The 24,817-nt window shown below is 43.2% G+C and overlaps 1 protein-coding gene across 3 annotated transcripts in view; it reads left to right on the top strand.

Moving 5' to 3' along the window:
- The window catches only part of PRUNE2 (prune homolog 2 with BCH domain), a 255,648-nt gene that overhangs the window by 181,441 nt on the left and 49,390 nt on the right, over nucleotides 1-24,817 (top strand). The window lies entirely within an intron of this gene.

The following is a 24,817-nucleotide window of genomic DNA, read 5'->3' as shown; positions in this document are numbered from 1 at the left end:
ACTGTGCATACCACATACTCACTATGAGTCAAAGACTCTGGATTCCAGCCTGGCTCTGCCCTTACTGGCCATGTATTTGGGGATTAACCCTAGGCTTACATTTCTTCCTCCATAAAATTGGTGACTTGGGCTGGAGGACCTCAGGCCTTCCTCAAGCTCCCATTTGTGCGAGCTTCACTTGCGTACAAACAGAATGTGTCCGTGAGAGCTTTGGTCTTCGCAAATTGCATTTCTCCAGGAAAGGAATAAGAAAACAAGAAGGAACAGCAGGAATATATCAAGGGTTAGTAAAGTGCCATAAAGAGTTAAAAGCTCAGATTCAAGGTCAGCTTCCTAAATCCAGACCTTTTCAGTTGGCCTAATCTGTCTTTCGTCCTGTCAAGCTATTTCCTTCCAGAGAGACCGCAGATCCGTTATCAGAAAGAGAGTAGCAGATGGATCCCAGCAGCCCCTCTGACATTGTTATAGATTGAGCTCAGAACTCAGGCAGCCTCGAGTTGGCTGAGCCATTGTTTGGCTTCTTGTCTGCATTTTTGCACATGCCCCTGCAATTCAACAGATGAGACTGTTCAATTGTATCACTAGCCCCCTTTCTTTCTGGAAGATTTCTTTGCTCATATTTTTCTGCTCAGCCCCTGCAGTAATGACAATTTTCTCACAATTAGGGGAGGGGGCAGATTTTCCCGCCAGCATTTGTATTACCTTTTGCATAAATAATTTACTCTTGACTGTATTTGAAAGGGTCCCTCTGTGCTAGATTTTGAGAGGGTACGGAGTTGTGGGAAACAGTGATTCTCTGAGTGGGGTCCTAAAACCAGCAGCCTCAGGGTGCCTGGCTAACTCAGTCGGTAGAACATGGGACTCTTGATCTGGGGGTTGGGAGTTGAAGCCCCACGTTGGCAGTAGAGATTACTTAAAAAAAAATTTTTTTTTTTTTTTAAATAAAACCAGCAGCCTCAGAATCACCTGGGTGCTTGCTAGAAATGCAAATTACTGACCCTACTCCTTACTCTTCCTGAATCAAGAAATCGAGATGGGGTCCAACCATCTGTGCTTTAACACGGGTGATTCTGGTGCATGCTTAAGTTTGAGAACCACTGGTCTAAAACTTCCTCACAGCCCTCTAGTTTAAGAAGGGAGTTAAACACAGGTAAAGAGGTAGATAATAGTGTAACATGTAAATCAAAGTAATTAATGACCAACATATGTAGAAATATGAATAGCTACCTATCATGAGCATTTGCCACGGACCGGATACTAAGCCCTATGTATGCACTACCTCATATTACCCTGGCAGGGATTACACAAGGAAGGACACTGATGTTTAGAAAGGTTGAGGGGCGCCTGGGTGGCTCAGTCAGTTAAGTGTCTGCCTTCGGCTCAGGTCATGATCCCACGGTCCTGGGATCGAGCCCCTCATCGGGCTCCCTGCTCAGCGGGGAGTCTGCTTCTCCCTCTCCCTCTCCCTCTCCCCTTGCTTGTTCTCTCTCTCTCTCACTCTCTCTCTCAAATAAATAAATAAAATCTTTAAAAAAAAAAATAAAACGGTTGAATCACTTGGTCTGGTTTCCAGTTAGAAGGTGAAGAAGCTGGGATTTGAATTTAAGTTTTTCCATGTCCAGAGTGTGTGTTCATGCTAGTGAATTAAGAGGGGAGGCATCTGCATAGGGCACCTTTACAGGGGAGGAGCCTGGGTGGCTTAGTACCCACCCGCATCAGGAGGCAGAGTGCCCAGGACCCCCAGGAGTTTAAAGGGCCCACGTGAAACTTTGAATTTCTTTTAACATCTAAAGAAAAAAAATGATTATGCTCCTGTGTGGATTATATTTTTCCCTACCAATGCAGAGGTAAAATAAAGTTTTGGAATTTTTTTTTTTAATGAAGGAAAGAGCCCGGGAAAGTAACAGTGCCTAAGGCCCACCAAAGGCATAATGTGGCCCTGAGAGGTGTAATTCGAGATGGGCATTAAGGGAAGGTCATAATTTGGAAAGGCAAAGAAGAGGGTAAGAGATCAGCCAAGCTGTCTAGGAAGAGAGAGATGAAGGAAACCATGGACACAGGAAGATCATCACAGAAGCAATATAAGATAGTCCTATTTTTCTGACTAAAAAGCTGGAAACATCTTCTGACACAGAGTTTGGTCATAGGGCAGAACCAAGACTGTCCTGAAGTTTGGGCTTCAAAAAGAGAAGTAGGCTGATAGTATATGCAATATGATATACAAGCTACAAATTGGCTTCGAACCCTCCCCTCCCCCTGCTGCACCCCCTCACTCAAGTTCCCACACTGGTTTGAGAGCTGCAAGCCATATTGTCAAAATGCAAGGAGGCCTCAGAAGGTGGTTTTTCTCCTTGTACTTCACCGACTTCCTCTTGTTAACAGAACTCGTTATGAGTGTGGGGAGAGAAACTCTCTCCCTTGAGATTAGCAGCGCTGGGTCCTGGTTCCTAGGATCCATCTTCCCTCTTCCCAGAGGCTTTGCCAACACCTTGGTCATCCTCCAGCTATAGACCCGCCAGCTCAGGATCACACCCCAACTCCCAAGACGGTGATGGATATGCCCAATCTTTCCGATGGGGTCACAGAGAACATCGGCACGGTAATCTGCACCACACACAATGTTCTTAAAATAGGAAAGAACTAGTTAATAGGTTTCTTTTAAAAAAGACATGGTTGCAAGAATGTCCTGCAAAAAAAGGGTCATTTGGTTATGTACTAGTCAGGGTTCTCCAGAGAAACAGAACTAATAGGAGCAATAGGAGCTATCCATCTATCTTTGATCGAGAGAGAGAGAGAGAGAGAAATTATTTTAAGGAATTGGAATTGGCTCACCCAGGTTTAGGGGCTGGCAAGTCTGAAATCTATAGGACAGGCCAGCCGGCTAGAAACTCAAGCAAGAGTTGTTGCGGTCTTGAGTCTGAATTCTGCAGGATAGTGGGCTGGAAACAGGCAGAGTCTCTGTGTTGCAGACTTGAGGAGAGTTCCTTCTTTTTTGAGAAACTTCAGACCCTGCTCCTAAGGCCTTCAACTGACTAGACAAGGCCCACCCACATTCTGGAGGATAATCTGCCTTACTCAAAGTCTGCTGATTTCAGTGTTAATCACATCTGAAAAAAATACCATCCCAGCAACACCTAGACTGGTGTTCAACCAAATAACTGGGCACCATAGCCTAGCCAAGTTGACAAATAATATTAATAATCATAGGTTATATTCAAAAGCCTGAACTAACTACATGCTCAGTGAACATGAAACCATTAACATTTGTAAACTCACTACCATCTAAATTATATAAAAGTGGGTTGATCAATATACAAATATATTGGCTTTCTCTGGGTGTGGGGTAAGGAAGTAGCTGTGAGGGGTGATAAATGGAAATAATTTCCAAGAGGAGGAAGTAAACTGACTCTACTTATCTGGTCTCTTGTAGATACACGCAGGGGTGGGGGCAGGGCAGTGGGAGGCAGAGGGGAGGAGGACGAGGGGGAGCTCTGGCACATGTGCTTTTGAAACAGTATTTAGAAATAACCTGATCCAGGGGCGCCTGGGGGGCTCAGTTGGTTCAGCGTCTGCTTTCGGCTCAGGTCATGATCTCAGGGTCCTGGGATCGAGCCCTTCATCGTGCTCTCTGCTCAGCAGGGAGTCTGCTTCTCCCTCTCACTCTTCCTCTGTGCTTGCTTGCTCTCTCTCTCTCTCTCAAATAAATAAATAAAATCTTTAAAAAAAAGAAGAAATCACCTGATCCTTATATTTGTGGAGCTACAGTTCCTAGCCCTGTGAGGTGAGTTATTTGGTACTCCCTAAAATAAAAATGACCTTCAAACGCAGTAGAGTCATACTGCATACAACCTGCTTCTTATGGTCATCGCTGTGCATTCTTTCTTTTTAAATTAGTGACGCTGGCCTTTTTTTTCTGTCTGACAAGACTGTGGGAAGTAACTCCCTTTTCTCCCTGTGAGTGACCCCATTAAATCTTTATACAGTTTTCACGAGACCCTCTAAAACCAGACTTTTTCTGTCTGGGACTTACAGCTGAGGAATTAGTACAATGGGTCTTAAACCCATGTGAATGCTCAAAATGAAAAACAGGTAAAGAAATAATCTGTCGACGCTTTCTCTCGACGTTGGGTAACGATATGTTTGGGCAAGCAGAAGAATCAGGCTCTTTGAGCACATACTACCCCCTCTCTGGGTCTTGCTGTTTGGATGGGCTGCATCCCAGTTCCAAACGTTCGCCTTTTCTCCAAGGTAAGTTGATATTCCATAAACGACAGCTGTCCCTTGTTTATTCACTGTTATTTGGCTTTGCCCTGAACCAAACTTACAACACCAAACTTGGCATTGACTCTGTGTTCATTTATTTTTGTAATTATATTTGATCACTTGATGTGTTCAGTTTGGTGGCGTGGTGGCGATAATTAAATATCATTCAATGTTCTTTAAATTTGTACTTGGACTCAGGCCTTAGTCTCCTTTTTGGGAAAAAAAAATTTTTTTTTGGTTTTTTTCCGCGTCTCCCCACCAGCCCGTGTTAGCTCTCCACTACTGGCCAGCCTTACCCAGGACAGATGTCAAATAAGTCTGGTCCCACCCAATCGCCAATTGAGAGCAGCAGGGCCAGTTTTATTATGCTTACTTCATAGATAAACCAGCTCAGTAAATGAGCCGTTAATGTCATCCAGAAATGAGACAGTGGTAACATAAGGACTTGAACTTCTGTCTTCTCCCTTCCAGCCCAGTGCTTGTCAATAAGACACAGAGGCCAAATCAATCATTTTTTACAAAGTATTCTACAGGTTGATGTATTTCTTCCTATTCTTCCATTGTCCCATTGAGAAGTGCATCGCGTTTAATAGCCAAAATTCCCAGAGTGTTATTTGGAGAATAACTGAATCAGAACTCGCCGCTGAGCCTTCACTCTGTCGTGTGACCTACTGAGCCCTTCCCAGGCCTGAATGCACATTTTACACCACAGCTCATTTGTGATGGTTACTGCCCTGTCAGTGGGCTGTTCCCCATCTGTGGTTTGTGGGGCCAACTCAAGTGGCCAGAGACCAGAGAGGGGTGAGGGAATCAAAGCCCCTCAATGTACGGCTAAGTTTTCCAAATATTTATAGACATGGTATTTTGTGGTAAAGGATTTTATAGTAAGAAAAGGCCATGAAAACCAAGATGAGGTGGTACAAGTCGGCTGTCCCATGGGAGGCACACCCACAGAGGAGCCCTTTTGTGTTGTGTTGGCTTCTAGTCTGAGGAAGAATCCAAGGTATTTCTCCAGCTGGAAAAGTGAAATGTCAAAACTGATGTCAGGAATAAAAAATAAAAAAAAAAGACTTCCATGAAAATTGATGGCATTTGAGGAAAGACAAGAAGTCATGGCTTACAAAAGCAGGATACGTCAGTCTATCAGGGACCCAGCAGGAGAGAGATGACACATTCAAATGAGGGTAATTCGAGAAATATTTAATAAAGGGAGTATTTACAAAGATGGAAGCAAAGTGTGAGGAGCTCACAAGGAATGGTGTAGTAGCTCAGGAATAGAAACAGTACAGCTGTTCTCGTTCCTAGGCCTCAGGGGCAAGGAGAGGGTGCTTTCCAGAACCCAGAACAAGAATGTCAGTTTTCCTGAGAATAGCCGTGGCCTAGTGTTGAGGGGCACGGCCAGCCAGGGGCCTTCCCACAGGGAGGAAGCCAGAGGAGAGCAGATCCTTGCCTCCCCTCTTCCTCCCTCTGATCTCCCACCAGGGCCCCCAAAACCAAGTGGAATTCAGAGTGGGAGGGAGCCTCCTAGGGCAGAGAGCAAGGGGGACAAAGTAAGAGAGTGAAGCTGAAGCAGCACCCAGATGTTATTCCACACAGCTGGCTGAATTAGAAAGCCGTGGAACCTCAGCTTCGGAAAAGTGTACTGAGATCTGTGAACGTACAGCGTAGTTAACTATCCCTCCAGTGCATTGGAGGACCTGGTTCTAAGATCCACGGGAGAGTTCTCTTAGAACAAGGGCTGTCGAAGAGTCACCCCAGGATTGGGTCATGCTTTGTAGAAATCCAGGCTGTGCCAACGGAAGAAATCAGGACGCTACCTTCTCTCCATGTTAACTGTTGGTTAAGGGATGTGGCTTCTTTTAATTGTCAGCCTAAGAGAGTTTTGTTCTAGGTAATGGCCCAGCAGGAATATTTTTAATTCACTCCCGTAAACTATCTCAATATGTTGATCAACTCCAAATCAAAATTTATGGAAGATTGAGTGAAAAATGTGTAATGCAGATGTTTCTTTACATGTCCCCAAATCTGCCCAGGGTTAAGCGCAAACCAGAGAACTATGTACTTGTCCCAGGTTGCAGAGGATACCATAAAGTTTCTTTGTCCTGTATTATTTTTCTTATCTCCCATTGGCTCACGCTGATGCAAGACATTAGGTCAGCGCAGTGAAACTCATCTCTTGTGCCAAGGATGTTGTTGAGAGTATGATTTTCTTTTCTTTTCCTATCTTTTCTTTTCTCTTTTCTTGTCTTTTTTTTCCTTTGAAAGCATGATTTTCTAATCAGAATACCTGTGTTCTCGTGAGCAAGTCCAGTTCAGGCTCCATCTTGACTATTAAGGAACATGATTTCCTTTAATTAACAACATTTATATAATTGCTTATGTTTATCCTTTTGAGTTGGCTCCTTGAAAGCTTTCATTTCACACACAGATGGATCACTTGCCCGTATCAAATGTATAGAATTCTGGAATGTGTATTTTATTATATTTGTCCAAGTTCTAACTCCATGATGTGATCCTACCACTATTTTTCTTTTCCAGCTATTTTTAAGTCACGTGGTGGTGGTGGATTTTTACATATCTACCAATATTGCCTTAAAGTGGAGGTATAAATAAATGCATATATCCTCTTCATAGAACTCTTCATGGTTCCCCTGAAGAGACTTTTTTTTCCCCTTGCTTTTTGCTCTTATCTTAACACCTCCTTAAATTCCTCGATCTTCCTCCATCCTATTCTCTGCACATTGAAATGCTACTTCTCATTTAAGACCCAGACCAAATGACTCCTCCTTCCTAAAACATTCTCCAGTCTTTTCAAACAGAAGTAAGCCTTCTCTGTCTTGAATCTTCCTATGCTTTGCACCTGTTTTGTGGCCTTCCTCACATTCTGCTTCTTGTTGTATTTATTAGAGTCTCTCTTACTAACATACTTGGATGGAAGCCACTCGAGGCTGTGGTTAGGGTGTCCACATCTTTATTTCCCTCACGGCTACAAACAGTAGTTATACTCATGAAGTTGTGGCTTCAAGTCAAATATTAATTGAAGGGGGATAGCAAAGTCATTTAGATGAGTGGATCTTAGAAACCTTAGTGAAGAATCTAGTTTCCTTCTGCTGTTCAAAATCATTTAAATTTTCATAAATGACACTGGCCTGTGATCTTCCTTCATCATCTGGCTCTTGTCTAGTTTGGGAATCACAGTTACATTGGCACCATAAAACAAACTAGGGAAACTTCTCTCTTTTTTCTCTTCTTTGGAATAATTTATATAATCCAGGGGGATCATCTAATACATGAGGATTAGGTAATATTTCTAGAACCCGTCTGTGCCTGTTGCTTATTTGGAGGGATAGATTTTTTTTTTTTTTACTAGTAATGTGATTTCTTAATGATTACTGGCCTATTCAGAGTTTCTCATTCTTCCTGCATCAACTTTGCTATTCGGTAGTTTTCTAGAAAATTGTCCATTTCATCAAAATTTTCATAATAAAGTTGTTCATATATTCTCTTATTATTTTTTTCACTCAGCAGTTACATTCTTTTCTCCCTAATATTATTTATTTGTATCTTCTTTCTTTTTTTTTTCTTGTTCAGTCTTTCTAAAGATGGGTTCATTTCCTGATAACTCGATTTGATTTCGATTTTTTCTTACTGTTTTTTGTTTATTTTCCACTTTATTAAATTCTGCTTTCATCTTTGTTTTCTTGATATTAATTTTGCTATACTGGTTTTCTTCCTGTCAGTATGCTTCATGTTCTTTCTATTTATCTCAGAGGCCCCTACTTTTGCCCCTGAACACCAATTACTGTGTACTTCGGTCAGCACCTCCATATCGCACTACACGTTCATACAGTCCCATCATGCTCACGTTTCCCACTGCTAACTAACAATTCCAGTCCCAGAGAGAACTTGGAGACTGGAATTACTTGTCAGACCTGCATCTTTCATCTAACATTATTGGACATGGCCTCCTTCTCAACTTCCTATGATGATCTGGCTGAGTATAATGACCTCCCTGAGCCCCAGGACCCAATCAGTCCAGCACACACACACACACACACACACACACACACACACACACACACACTCCACTCCACTCAACCTTACATGGCAGCCCTGCCCTGGTTGGCCCACATGGATCCTTCAACTACACTCCTCTCTCCTCCTGTCAACCTGCTCCTACAATCCATACTCCACTCACAGGCTTGAGTGAGGCCTTTCAGATGTAAATATCTTCCTTTCACTACCCACTTTCTTCACACCGTCCAATGTCATTTTGGAACACAATTCTGATTCTTTACTACCACCCGTAGGGCCCCATGTGTCCTAGTTGCTGCTTACATTTCTGGTCACTGAGAGTACTCTTGCCATCAGCCCTCAGGCTTGCACACCAGACCATTTCCAGGTCAGTGACTTGACACCAGCTGTACTCTCTGTCTACACTTCTCTTGACATGCTGGCTTCTTCTTTTTTTTTTTTAGAGAAGATGTCTTTTTTTTTTTTAAGATTTTATTTTATTTATTTGAGAGAGAGCGAGAGCACAAGAGGGGGGAGGGTCAGAGGGAGAAGCAGACTCCCTGCTGAGCAGGAAGCCCGATGCAGGACTCCATCCTGGGACTCCGGGATCATGACCTGAGCTGAAGGCAGTTGCTTAGCCAACTGAGCCACCCAGGCGCCCCAGGGCTGGCTTATTCTTATAATTCATGCGTCCCCAGAGAGCTCTTTCTTCTGTACACACAATGTCACCGTGGGGCAGATGCTCCTGGCATCTAATGGATGAAGACCTCGGATGCTGCTGCACATCCTACAACACGCAAGAGAGCCCCTCACGGCAAGGGATTATCTAGCCCTAAGTGTCAGTATTGCCAAGGTTGAGAACCCTGCTCTTCCCACTGCCCTGTTTTATTTTCTTCTGTTTATTTGTTGTTGTTGTTGTTTTGAGATTTTATTTATTCATGTGAGAGAGAGAGAGAGAGCACAAGCAGGGGGAGAAGCAGAGGGAGAGGGAGAAGCAGGCTCCCTGCTGAGCTGCGAGCCTGATATGAGGCTTGATCCCTAGACCTGGAGATCATGACCTGAGCCGAAGGCAGACACTTAGCCATCTGAGCCACCTAGGTGCCCCCTTCTGTTTATTTGTTTAGTGGATTTTGTTCTGTCTCCACATGTGAGAATGTACTCTCCAGGAAAGCAGTTGCCACATAGTAGGTGCCCCAGAAATACACCTGACTGAACGAATGGCAAAGAAAGCCAAGTTGTTCCAACATAATTTGCTTTTAATGAAACGGATCATTTCTGGTGTTTGCTGCTTCCTTTTCCAAGGAACACGCGGTAAATGTAGTTTGGGAGTGACTTAGTTCAGGCTATAACAAATTCCCATAGATTAGGTGGCTTATAGACAAGAGAAATTTACTTCTCACGGCTTTGGAGGCTAGAAATCTGAAATAAGGGTGCCAGGAAGGTCAAGTTCTGATGAGAGTCCTCCTTGGTTGCAGACTGCCAACTTCTTATTGTACCCTCACATAGAAGCGGTAAGAGCGAGAAAGCTCTCTGGGGTCCTTTCAGAAGGGCACTAATTCCACTCATGAGGGCTCCACCCTCATGACCTCATCGAATCCTAATTATTTCCCCAAAGCCCCACCTCCTAACACTATCACATGGGGTGGGGTTAGGGTTCCAACAGATGAATTTGGTGGGGGGACACAAACAGTTCATAACAGGAATATGCATCTTTTCAGATGTTGCAAAATCCATCTTTCCTCTTCTTTTGAAATTGAGGCCATAATTACCTATCTTTAGTGTCCTTGTACTTCTCCTGGTATACAGTTCCTCCAAGATTCGCATAAGCGTTCAATTTCCTAACGTGCTGTTATCCACTTCCCTCAGCCTCATGGAGAAAAGCAGGTGCCCTTGTCAACTTTGCCTATACCAGTTTGTCCAGAGAAGAAAAATACTTCTGCTTAGTCATCTGTCATACTATCAACTCACATAGCAGTTGACAATATATATCTTCAAAGACCTTTTTTATTCATATTTTTCAACCTTAATTTATTAAATAATGATTTGGATGTATTGGGCTCTCAAAGCATAACTGAAACTCCCCTGGAGAATTTGATATCGGCCACACACCCTTTTCCTTTATATAATGATCAGGATGCTACTTCTTGCATTTAAGCAGTAATTATTTTCTGTTGTTTTTTTTTTTAAATAATTGTAACTGCTTCGACGCAATGAATAAAACAATACATTTACTCAAGTGCCCAGGTGACTCTGAGTTAGGGCTCTTTTGCTCTGGCACGGTCTGAGACAACATCCTACAAGGCAAAAGGAAATATCATTGCTGAAAACAGATGTCCACATTTCCCCCATTTAATAAAGTGCCCCTTAAATTTTTAAAGGTATCTGTGATTGAAGTGATGACTTAATTTCCCTATCAGCTGACTTTTAAAACAGATTATAAAATAGATTTAGTTACAGTGTCTGTTCTACAACACTTAACTCCTCTTTCTGTACCCTCCAGTGCTTTCCCAGCTGATAAGAGGAACTCCTTCTAATGAGCCAGCACTTCTCAGAGATAAGATCCCCATCTTTAGCCTTCAACCTGGACACCCAGGATACAACCAGCTCTAAAGCCATCTATGCTTCCCTGACGGCTTTGGCTCATCTTGGCTTTTGCTGAACCTCTGCCAGTCAGTAACCCTGCCAAAGTCACACCTTCCTCATGCCCGCCCCCTCTTAGGTCTCCTCCATGGCCGAAAGGTAGATGGCACATGAGAAATTATTTCATAACTGCTCATAATTCTGAAGAATTTTGTAGGCTTTTAGTTTATTTTTTTTAAGATTTTATTTATTTATTTTAGATAGAGAGACAGAGAGTGCAAGTGGGGGTGGGGGGTGAAGAGTAGAGGGAGAGGGAACAAGCAACCCAGAGCCCCAAGTGGGGCTTAATCTCACGACCCCTGAGACCATGACCTGAGCCGAAATCAAGAGGCGGATGTTTAACCAACTGAGCCACCCAGGCGCCGACTGTAGGCTTTTAGTTTAAATAAAGATATAAAAAATTTGCTTCTTCCTCTTCTCCCTTCCCCACTGCCCTCCCACCACCCCCAACAGCCATGGCAAGGAAAGAAATGCCCTTCATTTTAAGAATAGGAGCTAATATTTCTTTCTTTTTTTTTTTAAAGATTTTATTTATCTGACAGAGCACAAGCAGAGGGAGAGAGAGGGAGAAGCAGGTTCCCTGCTGAGCAAGGAGCCCGATGTGGGACTCAATCCCAGGACCCTGGGATCATGACCTGAGCCGAAGGCAGCCGCTTAACCAACTGAGCCACTCAGGCGTCCCTAGGAGTTAATATTTCTTAAGTACTTACCATGACCAGGTCCTCTGCTGAGTAATTCACTTTCCTATTTTGTTAGTGGTAGATCAATTGGAAGAGTACCTAAAACTGCCCTATCTCCCTATCATAGCCCCCTTCCCCCCAGCCCCGCCCCCACCAAAAAAACTAAAAGGTTAGGTAACATGGAACTCTGAGCAATCCAGTTCTGAGGACGGTACCCATAGTTACTTTCTGCATTGACATTTTGCCTGATGGTGATCAGAAGTCTTTGGTTTGTCTGACAAAATTTTTTTTTCTTTGGAGAGCAAACAAATGAATGCATGCCTAGCACGTAAACTTTTCATTCCTATTTCATTTACCTTAACTCTGTCAAATATTTCTGTAAGCGTTTTAAGAATTAATAACGGTATTAGTGGGTAACATTTACTGTGAGTTGATTTTAACCTAGACTCTTTAAGATTTCTACCTAGATTTATCGTTCTTTAAAGTGCCAGTATTATTATCCACCTGTGAGTTGGTGGTCTGAGGCACCAGGCACTTTAGTAACTGGCCCGAACTTGCTAATAAATAGTAGAAGTTAGATTCAAACTCTAGGACCTCTGACTGCAGAGTCCGCATGCTTTATGGCCCCAGGCCTCTGTCTTCCAATAGCCATGATTTTGTGCAAACATCATAACTTCTCTGGAACCTCCAATTGGCCTTGTTTATGTATCTCACCATGCTTCCAAAGTCCAGTTTGTTACCGTCTTAACCACTGCCCATGTGAAGAAAATAATCACGCTGCCATCTTACTGCGTGTTCTGTGAAGCTACAGGATTTTTTTTTTTTTTTTTAAGATGTTTCAGGGGAACTAGATTCCTTCCAACCTGTGCTTTGAGCCCATTCACAATCCAACCTCACTCAGGAACAGGGGTGGGAGCAGTTTTTCCGAGCAGACACGAAAGTCAAGACTCAGACTCCACAACCTGGATGAAAGAGTATTTTATGCTCCCAAACGAAACTCTGCGCAGCCCCGGCTCCATCCCCCAACCCGAGAGCACCGGTGGCGGCAGGTTCACTGGGAGATCTGGGAGGCAGGTGATCATCCTTATTTAGATGTGCCAGTGATCACGTGACCAGAAAATGGAGGCGAATGTGTATTCCCAGTTAACCGCTCCGGAAGGGGGATGCTGAGGAGCTGCAACCGAGCATCCTTCTCGCCCCGCGGGTAGCCAGCCTCCTCGCATCCTCAGGAGGTAGGTGGGTCCCGGTGCGGCTCTGGGAGGATCGGGTGTCCGAGGCCAGATCGCAATGGAGAGTGTCGTTCTCGCGGACCGGTAGATTGCTGCCGGGAAGTTGGAAGGGGAGAGAGGAGGAGGAGGAGGAGAGGATGGGGGGCTCTGCCCAGCCCCTCGCCAGTGATAGCTGGTAGCTGCGTTTCATTCTCTATCAACTCAGACTGTGAAGGCTTGTGGTCTTTGACGGCTATCCCCTGCCCCTCCCTTGGCGATCAGGTAATTAGGGAACACAGGCTCTGAACAGCTCTAAACATTTTGTCTTCCTTTCTGTCTATGATGAAAATAGAGATAGAAAATCGAAGGAAGTGACAGTTTGGAAACCCTTTAGGACTCTTGCCTAATGGGTATTCCAATGTCTGTTTAACAAGAGGAGCGGCCCTGGTACAGTGGCATTTTTATTTCTTGTATTATTGCTTATAGTTGCCGAAGCTAGTAACATACATTTCTCCTTTTTTTGAATGAATCTTGTAATCTTTAAATCTTACCTAAGTTCTAAGCTGCAGAAATAGGTCATCCTCAAAAAGGGACTTGTGTTGTTCTCTCCCACCTTTTCAAAATCCGGAGATAAAATACGCTATGGACAGAATATCGCTATTTCACTGAGATGCTAAGTTATGTGAGACACTAAAACAAAATGACCACCTGGTCAATTTCAAACAAGAAATACATGGATTATTAAATTCTTCTGTGGAAACCAAAAAAAAAAAAAAACAAAACAAAACTAGACTCCCACCTGGGAGGGATTTAAAGTATGATTCTTCCTGAGATCAGAGTACTGGTTGGTCTTGGTGATTCAAGGGAGAGGGACAGCATCTGTGTAAACCGCCCCCTTCTTTCATCTGAACTCTTGACGTGGTGTCAGTCTTATGCAAACTGCCTTGTGAGCGAGCCCAGCTTCCAGGCTTATTTCCTCCCGGAGGGCTGCCTGAAAGCCATAGAGAGAAATGGGAGCTGCCACTGAATGAGACCACTTCAAAATGTTCAATTTGATGAAAGTTTTCTTAAAATCTTAATTGATCATATTTGCAGAAAGTAAAATCTGGAATCATTAGATTAAAATTCCTGGTAATAAAAAAAATGACCCATGAAATTTCTCTTAATTGATAAGAGACTTCTTATCTGGGAGGAAAACCCTCTCCTTATTGGTAAATTACACGTATTCAGGATAGTGAAAGCTCTGTACTTTAAAATGGCTTGAACCTTGCTTTGCAACTCAAAGATGGATAAAACAAGATGAGGCTGTTGTCCCTCACAGTTATCAGTACCTAAACATCCCCAGGAGATTTTGCTTTATAACTCAAAGTAACCTTTATGTCCAAAATAAGGTGTAAAGCTTCAAAGGTACTTAAGGATAATAAGCCAGAGTCTTCCTATTAACTAGAAGCCAATTAACTTTTTTCCGTTGTGAGGGCTCTCTTTGGTATATCCCAGTAAATTTTCTTTTAGATTCTATTTGGTTTTTCATTCTTGAATGGCTCTGTACTAGGGAAAGATTGAATCTCTTATTAAAGGATCATAATACTTCCTTGACCTTTAGACTTCATACTTCCTAGCTAGCGAGAACACAAGGTGTGGGGTTTGCCCGTAGGTTCAAGTACTCAATATAGTTTATGATAGGAAAGCCTGAGTTCACCCATAGCAAATAGAAGCTTATTTTTTTTCTTTTTACCAAGTCTGGAATTGCTTGCCCTTTGTTTGATGAGCCAAGATCTTGTAAATAGAGGCTTTACAGGAACCAACTTCCTGCTAGAGTAGTATTTGAATTTGGGATGGGTTCTCAATTCTTTATCAATTCCAGTTAATAGTATAGCTGGGGAAAAGGGGAAGGGGAAGAAGGGGCAGAGGGAAAAGCAGTGAAGGACAGATTCTGTCCCTGGTATCCAGTCTGCATCAGAATTGACAAAGAACATTTGGATACAGGTCCTTCTGCATTAATAATGGCAGGAATCGTGAGGGTTTGGGGGAGATAGGTGTGCAAGAGGGGTGTAGGAGAAGAGGCAGGAGTGGATGCTCCCTGTCTGAGCACCATTATCATTTGAGGGCTCCAGCAAGCCATTTGCCTACTATTTTGATAGTTTCCTGATTCTCTGTATCATTCTCACATCCTGAGTTTCAACTGCTAGGGTAATAGAAACTGAAATAAATCTTAGAATTCATTTTCACTCACTTCTTCAGTTTACAGGCAAAAAAGAAAAAAAAAAAATAAGCCCCGGTTACAGTGAGGGATTGGCTCAAGGTCACAGTCAGTGGCTGGACTGAGATCAGGACCAAGAGGCCTAGCTCTTGTTTTATTATTATTATTTTTAATTGGAATACTTATATTTAGATCTTGTGCTCTTTCCTCTCAGCCTTATCAAAAGCCTCTCGCAAAATCTAGTCCATGCATTTGAAGGTCTCAGGGCTTAAAAAAAAACCTAGCAGTCTTCTATTTTAAGGATAAGGTGGCATTTCCTAATTCCTTGCCAACCCTTAAAAATTTGGGGGAAAGGTGAAAAAAATTAGGGGGAAGTGTAACTGAACACCACTCTCAGAGCTAGTGCATTTATTATGGACACGATGCTACCCCTAAGGACTGCACGCAATGTGAAAGTAATCAAGATGCAACCCTCACTCTAATGGGGAGAAGGAGAAAACAAATGGCTTGCAATGGGTAGAGTGAAGTCAATTCCATAAGAGGTATAACCGTGGAGCTCTGGGCCCTTAAAGATGGGAGGGCCTTGGTCTTTCTCCTTGGTTGTAAAGGAGCAAGTTCAGGCTTCACGGGTAAAGTAGATTCAATAGTCGGGGGAAGGAGCACTTCAGCAGAAGGGAATATAAACCAAGCTGTAGGGGCAGGAGAGCTGTCAGCAAGACTTGGGGAACTGGGAGCTCATTTTGTCTGCAAAGTAGAGCATTAGGGGACCCATGGGGGAATTGATCTAAATGCTGGAGAGCCCTGCGGGTGAAACATAGAAGTTGGTGTTATGTGTATCGGCAGTGGGAAGCCAGAGTTTTCTGAGCTGGGTGTTGTGATTGGCAATGGACTGGCATTGGTGTGGGAGAGATGGGAGGCAGGGTGGGAGGTGGTTGTCCACCTGAGATATCATAGAGGCTGGAACTCTACCTAGGGCGGAAGGAAGGGAGGCGATCCCAGAAGGACAGACATGGAAGAGAGGTAGAGTGCTTGCAAATTGAGGGAGAGGGGCCTGGAGAAGAGTGGACACATCCGGTGAGAGGTTACCGTTTCATTCCCCATGACTGAGAGCCTGTAGCTTTGCTGCGCTTGACGCAAGTTGACATAAGCAAGGTGAAGAAAGCGTGAATGCCCCCCATCCAAACAAGATCGAGCCAGCTTGGGTGGAAGCACTTGCAGAAAGCTAAATGCACATCTGATTAGTCAGCATGAAGTCCTGGTCCCATGCTGGCCTGTGGTCTCTATGACTACACTTAGCCGCTGTTGCCAAGAGCACAGGCCTGCAAGTCTCTGCATCTACTGAGGTGTCCCTACTGGGCTGGGATGTGAAGGGGATGGTGACATTTTCCTCTAGTCTTCCTCTTCCCTGTGGGGCAGCGGCCAACTCAAATCTTACAAGGAGAGGAAGGAGAACTCCCAGTTAGAAGACAGGAATCGGGCCCAATGGAGACCCTGACAAGCTCCGAGAAGATTCTGACTCATACAGAGAAAGAACAGAATAAATCCTGATTGTGGATTTGAGGGCTGAGGACAAAGTGGGGAGAAAGGGAACAGGAGTGCTCAGATGTAATCTATCCCCCTCCTTCCCCAGCCCATCCACCAGGTCCAGCCCAAACACTACCTCTTGTCTGGAGCTTCTGGGTTCGTGGACTCTGTGACCTTGGTTGGAGGTGCTACTCCTGCCTCTGAAATTCATGGTTACCTCTTGTGGCATTTGACTCTACTTGTGCTGTTTTGGGTGAACCTGGTGTGTGTCTTTTCTTCTCTATCCACTTAGATTTTAAATTCTTTAATAAGGGCAAGATGTGTGTCTGAACCATTCTTTTTGTATTGTACCCTCCTCCAGACTAGTTTAATGCTTTCCATATGGTTCTAGGACTGAAATGTTTGTTGAACTCCTACCCAAAAAAGTAGCCTGATAAACAAACTGAGTACTGGAGAAGCTACATCTGTCAAAGCTTGTGGGAAGCTAGTTTGGAAGCCTCAGGTGGATAATCGGAATGTTTAGGTATAGTTTTGCCTGCACACAGAGATCTTTCAAAGTCCCTTCCAGTCCAGAAATTCAGAAAGGAGCACAGGCTTCCCATAGCAGGATATAGGGTTGTCCAAACCCAACATGGAAGCCCCATTTAGAAAGCCACCACTGCCCATGAAGCAAGAGAACCTTTTATTCAAAGAGGAATAAAAATGTTACTTAGCAAATACTTTTTTCTACATCCAACTCCCAGAAATACCCAGGAAGGGTTGATGAAATTGGGAGTTCTGGAAATAGCGCTTACTAAAATAAAACAGGCGTGAAGCCAACCTGGTGTGATCTCAAGAGAGCAGCTGTGCAAGAGGTAGGTTAGGAGGGCAGGTAACATGGAGATGAGAGGACCGCTGGAGATTTTTGATCCATGGGAAGGCTAGTATTGATAAATGAAAAACAGAAAGCTTGGGATGGAGCAAAACCCCATCCCCGGGTTGGCCATAGGGAGGTTTTCTCTGTGCCTTAGACTAAGTTCAGGGATGATCAAAGATCATGTCCTTGGTAGAAGGCCTGAGACAAGATTTGGCATAAAAAGGCTGTCACTACACTTTTCATGTACTTACCAGTTTATAAGCTCAAGGCTTGTTTCAAACTAGCTCGATGGGTAGGTGACTGGCTGTTAATTTTATTTGCCAGTACTAACTGTTATTCACTAGCATGGTAACTAGGAAATGGGGAATGATAGACCAGACAGAGTTTGGGAATCCCATGTAATGCTATAATTCTGTGAACAATTATTCAAAAGCATAAGCACATTTTCTCCCTAAATAGCTGTGTACATTTCACAATAAAGACATACCAAGGTAAAAGAAATAGCTAAATGCCTCAGATGTCCCTGTGAAGTTGGCATAGCTATATGATACCTGAATACATCCCTCGGGAGAGTATGAAATTAATCAAGTCCCGTAAATTAGTTTCATAGAATGTAATTATACAATGCAGTGGGATATGTGTAAGTAAAGGTGATGGTTTCTTTGTCTCAGTCTCGAGGGGCCTGACTTGGGCTTCTCTCTTTCCCTCTAAATCTGTCAGGCAGCAGTAGAAGGGCTTTCTAGGAGAAGGGATGAATGGAAGAGCCGATACGCCTTTCCAGAGCTAAGATTCTCCTTGAAACTAGGTGTGCCAGTCGAGGAGATCAGATACTATATTCGTTTGCTTGAGCTGCCATCACAAAGCATCATAAACTGGGTGACTTAAACAATAAAATTTTATTTTTTTTCTCAATTCTGGAGGCTCGAAGTCCAGGATCAAGGTATGAGTAGGGTTGGTTTCTTCTGAGGCCTCTCTGCTTGGCTTGGAGGTGGCTCCTCTCTCCCTGTGTCTTCACGCGGTCTTCCTTCTGTGTGTGTCTGTGTCCTAATCTCCTCTTCTTATAAGGACACCAGTCATATTGGATTGGGGCCCACCCTAATGACCTCATGTTAACTTCATTACCTCTTTAAAGAACTTATTTCCAAATACACTCCATTCTGAGGTACTGGCGGTTAGAATTTCAAAATATGACTTTTGGAGGACAAAATCCAGCCCATAACAGTTACCTTAGGAATGTGATAGTGGATGTGCTGAGAATTCCTGTTGATTCCATGATTAGTGACTGGCCCCCACACTTCATTTGTCATGCTTCTGTGTTGAGTCTAAGGGTCACTTCAGGGGTTTTATGACCATCTTGGAGACTCATAGTGACTATGGGAGCCTTAGTTTAGCCCCAGATCTTCTAATACTATTAAGAATGATTTAAATATAATGTAATATGAGTAATATTAAGTAATATTATAGAATTATTGCCAAACACTTTACTCATTATCTCTTTGAGGTCTCACATTATCTCCTCTATCAAACTGAATTTGTGGATGAAGAAATGGGGTTGATACCTTTGACCCCACCATGATAAGTTACCTCCCTATTTATTTGAACTGGTCTGGAAATCTATGGAGAAATTCCTTGCAGGAGATTGAGATTGGGGATGGAGTTCTGAAAGAGGTTCTTTTCAGCTTTGAATTGGGGATCTAAGGGAGTTCAGAATCTTCAAAGACACTGAAACCTTAGATGTGATCTGGAGCTTTCCCACCACCAAGAGGTCAGCTAACATGGATCTGTTATACCCTAACCATTGGCAAGATGGAGGAAAAGAGAACAAGAGGCCGGGATGGGGATTCAGGATTCTGCAGCTGCAACTGAGGAGTTGAGTATGCAGCCAACTCCTTCTCCAGTTTGATTTAGTCCCATTTATCTAGTTTCGCTTTTGTTGCCTCTGCTTTTGGTGTCATATCCGAGAAATTGTTGCCAAATCCAATGTCATGAAGCTTTTCCCCCTATGTTTTCTTCTAGGAGTTTTATAGGTTTCGGTCTTTCCATTTAGGTCCTTAATCACTTTTGAGTTAATTTTTGTACGTGGTATAGAGTAGGGGGCCATCTTCATTCTTTTGCTTGTGGATATCCAGTTTTCCCAGCACCATTTGTTGATGAGACTGTCCTTTCCCTATTGTGTGGTCTTGTTATTCCTGTCAGAAATCATTTGACCAGGGGCGTCTGACTCAGTCAGTAGGGCATGTGACTCTTGATCTCGGGGTTGTGAGTTTGAGCCCCACTTGGGTGTTGTGTAAAAATAAAATTTTAAAAAATCATTTGATCATAGATGTGTGGGTGTATCTCTGGATTCTCTGATCTTTCCACTGGTTTCTATTTCTGTCTTAGTGTTGGCACCATACTGCTCTTATTACTATAGCTTTGTAATAAGTTTTGAAGTCAGAGATGTGAGACCTGCAACTTTGTTCTTCTTTTTCAAGATTATTTTGACTATTTGATGTTTCTTGAAATTCCACATGAATTTTAGGATAGATTTTTCTATTTCTGGAAAAAAAAATGCTCTTGCGATCCAAGGCACCTGCTTTTGAAAACCACTTTTCTATTATAATTTTTAGTGAAATTGCTGAGGTAATAACAACAGCAATCTCTAACCCCTCTGTAGCATCAACTGTGATGTGCCAAGCAGTGTTTTCTCTCCTTACCTAAATCAGCTCACTTAATCTTGACAAACCCCTATGTATGTAGTGTTACCTTCCCATTTAGAGGTAAGGAAACTGGGGCACACAGGAATTCTGTAACTTGCCTAAGGTCACACTTTTTTTTAATTAAAATATAATTAACATACATTGTTTATTAGTTTCAGGTATGCAATATAATGATTTAGTATTTCCATACATTACTCAGTGCTTATCACAGTTAAGTGTGCTCTTCATCCCCTTATATCTATTTCGCTCATCGTCTCCCCTCCCCCACCTCTGGCAACTACACCTGTTTGTTCTCTGTATTTCAGAGTCTGTTTTTTTGTTGGTCTCTTTTTTTCTTTGTTCGTTTGTTTTGTTTTTTAAATTCTGCATATGAGTGAAATCATAGATATTGGTCTTTGTCTGACCAACTTATTTTGCTTAGCTCGATACTCTCTAGGTCCATCCATGTTGTCGCAAGTGGCAAGATGTCATTCTTTTTTTATGGCTGAGTAATACTTCACTGATATATATGAAGGTCCCACTTTTCAGAAGGTCAGAGCCAGGACTCAAACGCAGGCTGTCTGCCTCAGCTGCTGGTATGGAAGAAGAGTAACTATGCCAGTAGTTGAGGCTGCATCTGCTAGGCTCTTGGTAGATGCAGTCCAAGATGTGTGGAGAGGCCCACATATCATGCTGGGTATGTGGGCCTCAGAGCTGTGCTTCTGAAATTTTGTTCTGTATGAACAGCTTGAGAGAGAGAGAGAGAGTTAAAAGGAAAAGGAAAGGAAAGGAAAAGAAAGGTTCCTTGGTTTACCTTTGTGAGGTAAACAAAATCAAACAGATTCATTTTCTGTAGGATAGCTCAGAATCTATGACAGGTTCAAAAGGAGGATATAATACATGGTGTTTCCCAAACTTACCTGGCACAAAGCCCTTTTGCATAGATCTGTGGAATCTCTCCTGCGGGCACAGGCTTTGGGAAGCAGTGGCTTAAAAAAGTGACAGGAAGCGCCCCTTCTGTGTCTCTTTCACCACCGGGACCATTTGGAATGTTCAGGTACAGTTCCTTCCCGTGTGTCCATTTCAGTGTGTGTCCCTGTCCGTCACAGGTCTGAGCTCATAGGGAGCTGACTGCAGGAGCGGATTCCAGAAATCTGCCCCTGTCTTGCCACAGCCTGCTTCCTGGGGTCACTGGGGTCTGAGAGGTGACTCCGTTGTAATTCACAGCCAGTGACAGGGTGGGAATGAAAAGATGAAGGAACTTTATGCTGGAGGAAAGCAAGGAAACATTGAACCATCAGGAAGGAAGGAAATCCAGAAAATAAAAATAGGTTGGTGTTACAAAAGGTACAGAACACTGGAACATCCATCAGGTATTCAACAAGTGCTCCCTGGGTACAGTCTGCCCAGCAGTGCTCTTGCCCCCCTGAGATTTTATGGGGAGCACAGTACCAGCTGGTGTTTTAGGAGCTGACGGCCCATCCAGAAGGAAATGTCTCTGTTCTCTGCCTCAGTTTCTTCATTTGAGAACCAGAAACAACAGTGACTTAGAGGGTTGCTACCCAAAACCAATGTTAATGTCAAAAGCATAAAGACTTGGGTGCCTGGGTGGCTCAGTCGGTTAAGCGTCTGCCTTCGGCTCAGGTCGTGATCCCGGGGTCCTGGGATCAAGCCCCGCATCGGGCTCCCTGCTCGGCAGGGAGTCTGCTTCTCCCTCTACCCTTCCCCCCCCGCTCGTGATCTCTCTCTCCAATAAATAAATAAAATCTTAAAAAAAAACACCCAAAAAAACAAAACCCCCACAAAAGTATAAAGACTTGTGGAGGCAGAGAGATGCAACGTGGAATCAAGTTTTTTTCTTTTTCTTTAAGGAAAAGAACATAAATGAAATAGTGACATTTTCAGAACCCCAAATAGAAAAAAAAAATTTATCTTTTAAGGAAACAAAATGCAAGACTAAAACACAGAAAGCAACAAAACTAGGGAAATAAACAAAGCAAGAGTCAAAGGAGCCAACGTGAAAAGACGAGGGTAGAGGTCAGATACAGACCATAAAACAAGGGTAGAATTAAATAAAAGTAAAACGACCTACTGCAAAGATGAATCAGCACTTCCCGTGACAAGCAAGCAGCGTGTCTGTGTCTTATTTATTTTCATACCCCCACTGCTTGCACAGATCAGAGACCTTTGGAAGTACTTGTGAGGATAAACGAATGTGATAGACATGTGACCAGAGGGGGCAGCGGCAGCCCCATCATGGGAGGCCGGTCGGAGGCTGGTCTTCTCGGCCTTTCTTCCGTGATGCTGACATTTCATGTTTTTGTTTATGCCTGCTGCTTTCTACACTTTATTTTGGAAAACATTAAGATCCCTGGTAATACGGCAGTGGGATGTGACAGCCTAACAGTGCTACCGATAAACCCCTGAATTACTCCTTACTGAGCACTTATGTTTTCTAATGTTAACGTGACTTTGCTCAAGAGAAGATTTCTAGAAACTCTTATAGCATCTAATTATATTTAGATTACCTCTTTATTTTAAAATGTGGCACATGCTGGTGCCACAGAAAAGCCCCTTTCTCCCTGTACCTACTCCATTTGGGTAGCTGCTATTAATATAGTATATTTCTGTTCCTTCTAGATATTATCTATCCCCCAAAATATGTATAAATGTTTATAACTTTATACAAATGCTATCATTCTAAACATACCATGTTGTGATTTGATTTATTTTTTAAATATATCTGAGGTCCCATTCCATGTCAGTAAGTTTAGAAATTTTTTTTTACATTGATATACCATAACGAATTTCATGCTATATAAAATCACTCTTCTATTAATGGGCATTTAGATTAGCCCTTGTATTATTTAAAAAAAAATAAATTACTTAAGTAGAAATTTCCTTTAGCCAGTGAATGGACAACTTGGACACAAAGCTAAGGGCATAATGGTGTGAAGTACCCCATATCGCAAAGAAAGAGATGGCAAGATGCTCTCAACAGTTGGGTTGGATGCTTCCCCCAAGGCCTCTTAAAAAGTGACCCACTTTTGCCAAGCTCAACCATCACCCCAGCCTATATGAGCAGAAGATTGGGGAGGAGAAAGAGTGAGGGAATTTTCAAAAGTCACTGTTGGTTAAGAATAGTGGGGTGAGTCCCTTTCTGCCCCTCCAAAGCCAAGTGAGGGTCATGCTGCAAGAGAGTCATGGGTAGAGATTCAGAAAACCTTCCACAAGGGAGACAGTCTTCTTACACCCAGTTGGATGTCTACACAGGCAGTGGACTTGGGTGTATGCCCTGAGGAAGGTGGCAGGGGTGACCTGCATTGTCACAGCATGGTGGGGTAGGGTGATACAGGTATCCTGTGTGTGGACACAGTAGTGGACTTGAGTCATTTTGTAGCACCCCACCTGTTATGGGCTTAATTGTTACCCCCCCAAAAAATTCATATGTTGAAGTCCTAATCTCTAATATTTGGAGATGGGGGTCTTTAAAGAGGTAATTAAATTGAAATGAGGTCATTAAGGATGGGACCCTAATCTGATATGATCTATGTCCTTATAAGAAGAGATTAGGGGTGCCGGGGTGGTTCAGTCGGTTAAGCATCCGACTCTTGATTTCAGTTCAGGTCGTGATCTCGGTGTCGTGGGATGGGGAGCCCCGAGTCAGGCTCAGCGCTCAGCACGGAGTCTGCTTGTCCCTCTCCCTGTGCCCCTCCCCCTACACACTTGCACGCGTGCTTGCTCTCTCATAAATAAATAAATAAATAAATAAATAAATAAATAAATAAAATCTTAAAAAAAGAAGGGGAGGAGGAGATTAGGATTCAGACACACATAAAGGTGAAAACCATGTGAAGATACAGGAGAAAATGGCCACCTCCAAGCCAAGGAGAGAGCCTTCAGAAGAAACCAACCCAGCTGACCCTTTGCTCTTGGACTTCTAGTTTCCAGAATTGTGAGAAACTGTGCTGTTTAATGCACCCAGCCTGTGGTCTTTGTGATGGCAGCCTCCCCAGCAGACTAATATGCCAGCCAAGGTGAGAAGGCCCCAGCCAGAGGCAGTGCCAGGAGCTGAGGACAGAGTGAAGACATGAAGTCAGGCCAGGTCTCCAGTACCAGAGGAGAAGGCAGTGGGGAGATCCCGTGGGCCCTCAAGGAGCTCATCAAGGGAGCAGAGGCTGGGGGTTTAGAGAGAACCAAGCTGCCTCCCAGAATCCTGGCTGGGGAGAGAAGTGGAAGTAGGACAGCCCAGGCTCTCCCAGTGCCCACCGCATGCACCCACCCACCCAGCCCCTTCTCTGGACCTAAGACATCCGAGTAGGAGGAGGGAGGGAAGAGCCCTCCCTATCCCGAGTTCCCTGAGACTTAGCTTTGGCCAGTACCACTAGGAGAGTGAAAGAAATAAGATTTTAAGATGAGAAATTAGCAGTTCTAAACTGAATTAGATTTTAATAGCTGAAAGTGACAAGATAACATGAAGTGGGGAAGGGAGATGAAAACAGCACAGTTGGGATAGCAGTAATTAGGGAAAATTTCAACTAGTTCCTGGTTATGTCACCATCAAATTCATACTAATCAAAAAAAAAACCCCATTTTTTTTTTATTACAGTAAACATCTTTTTACATATATCATGGTGTACATCTGTGAATATTCTGCTCAGTGTATTCTTATCATTGGAATAACTGGTCAAAAGCTATCTACATTTAACATTTTGATAAATAAAGCCCCAAACTATACATCATCTTAAACTCTT

Source organism: Phoca vitulina, unplaced genomic scaffold, assembly GCF_004348235.1.
Source record: "Phoca vitulina isolate PV1807 unplaced genomic scaffold, GSC_HSeal_1.0 scaffold37, whole genome shotgun sequence".
Taxonomy (NCBI): Eukaryota; Metazoa; Chordata; class Mammalia; order Carnivora; family Phocidae; genus Phoca; species Phoca vitulina.
The sequence above is the reverse complement of the archived record's forward strand: the minus strand, read 5'-3'. Positions and strand labels throughout refer to the sequence as shown.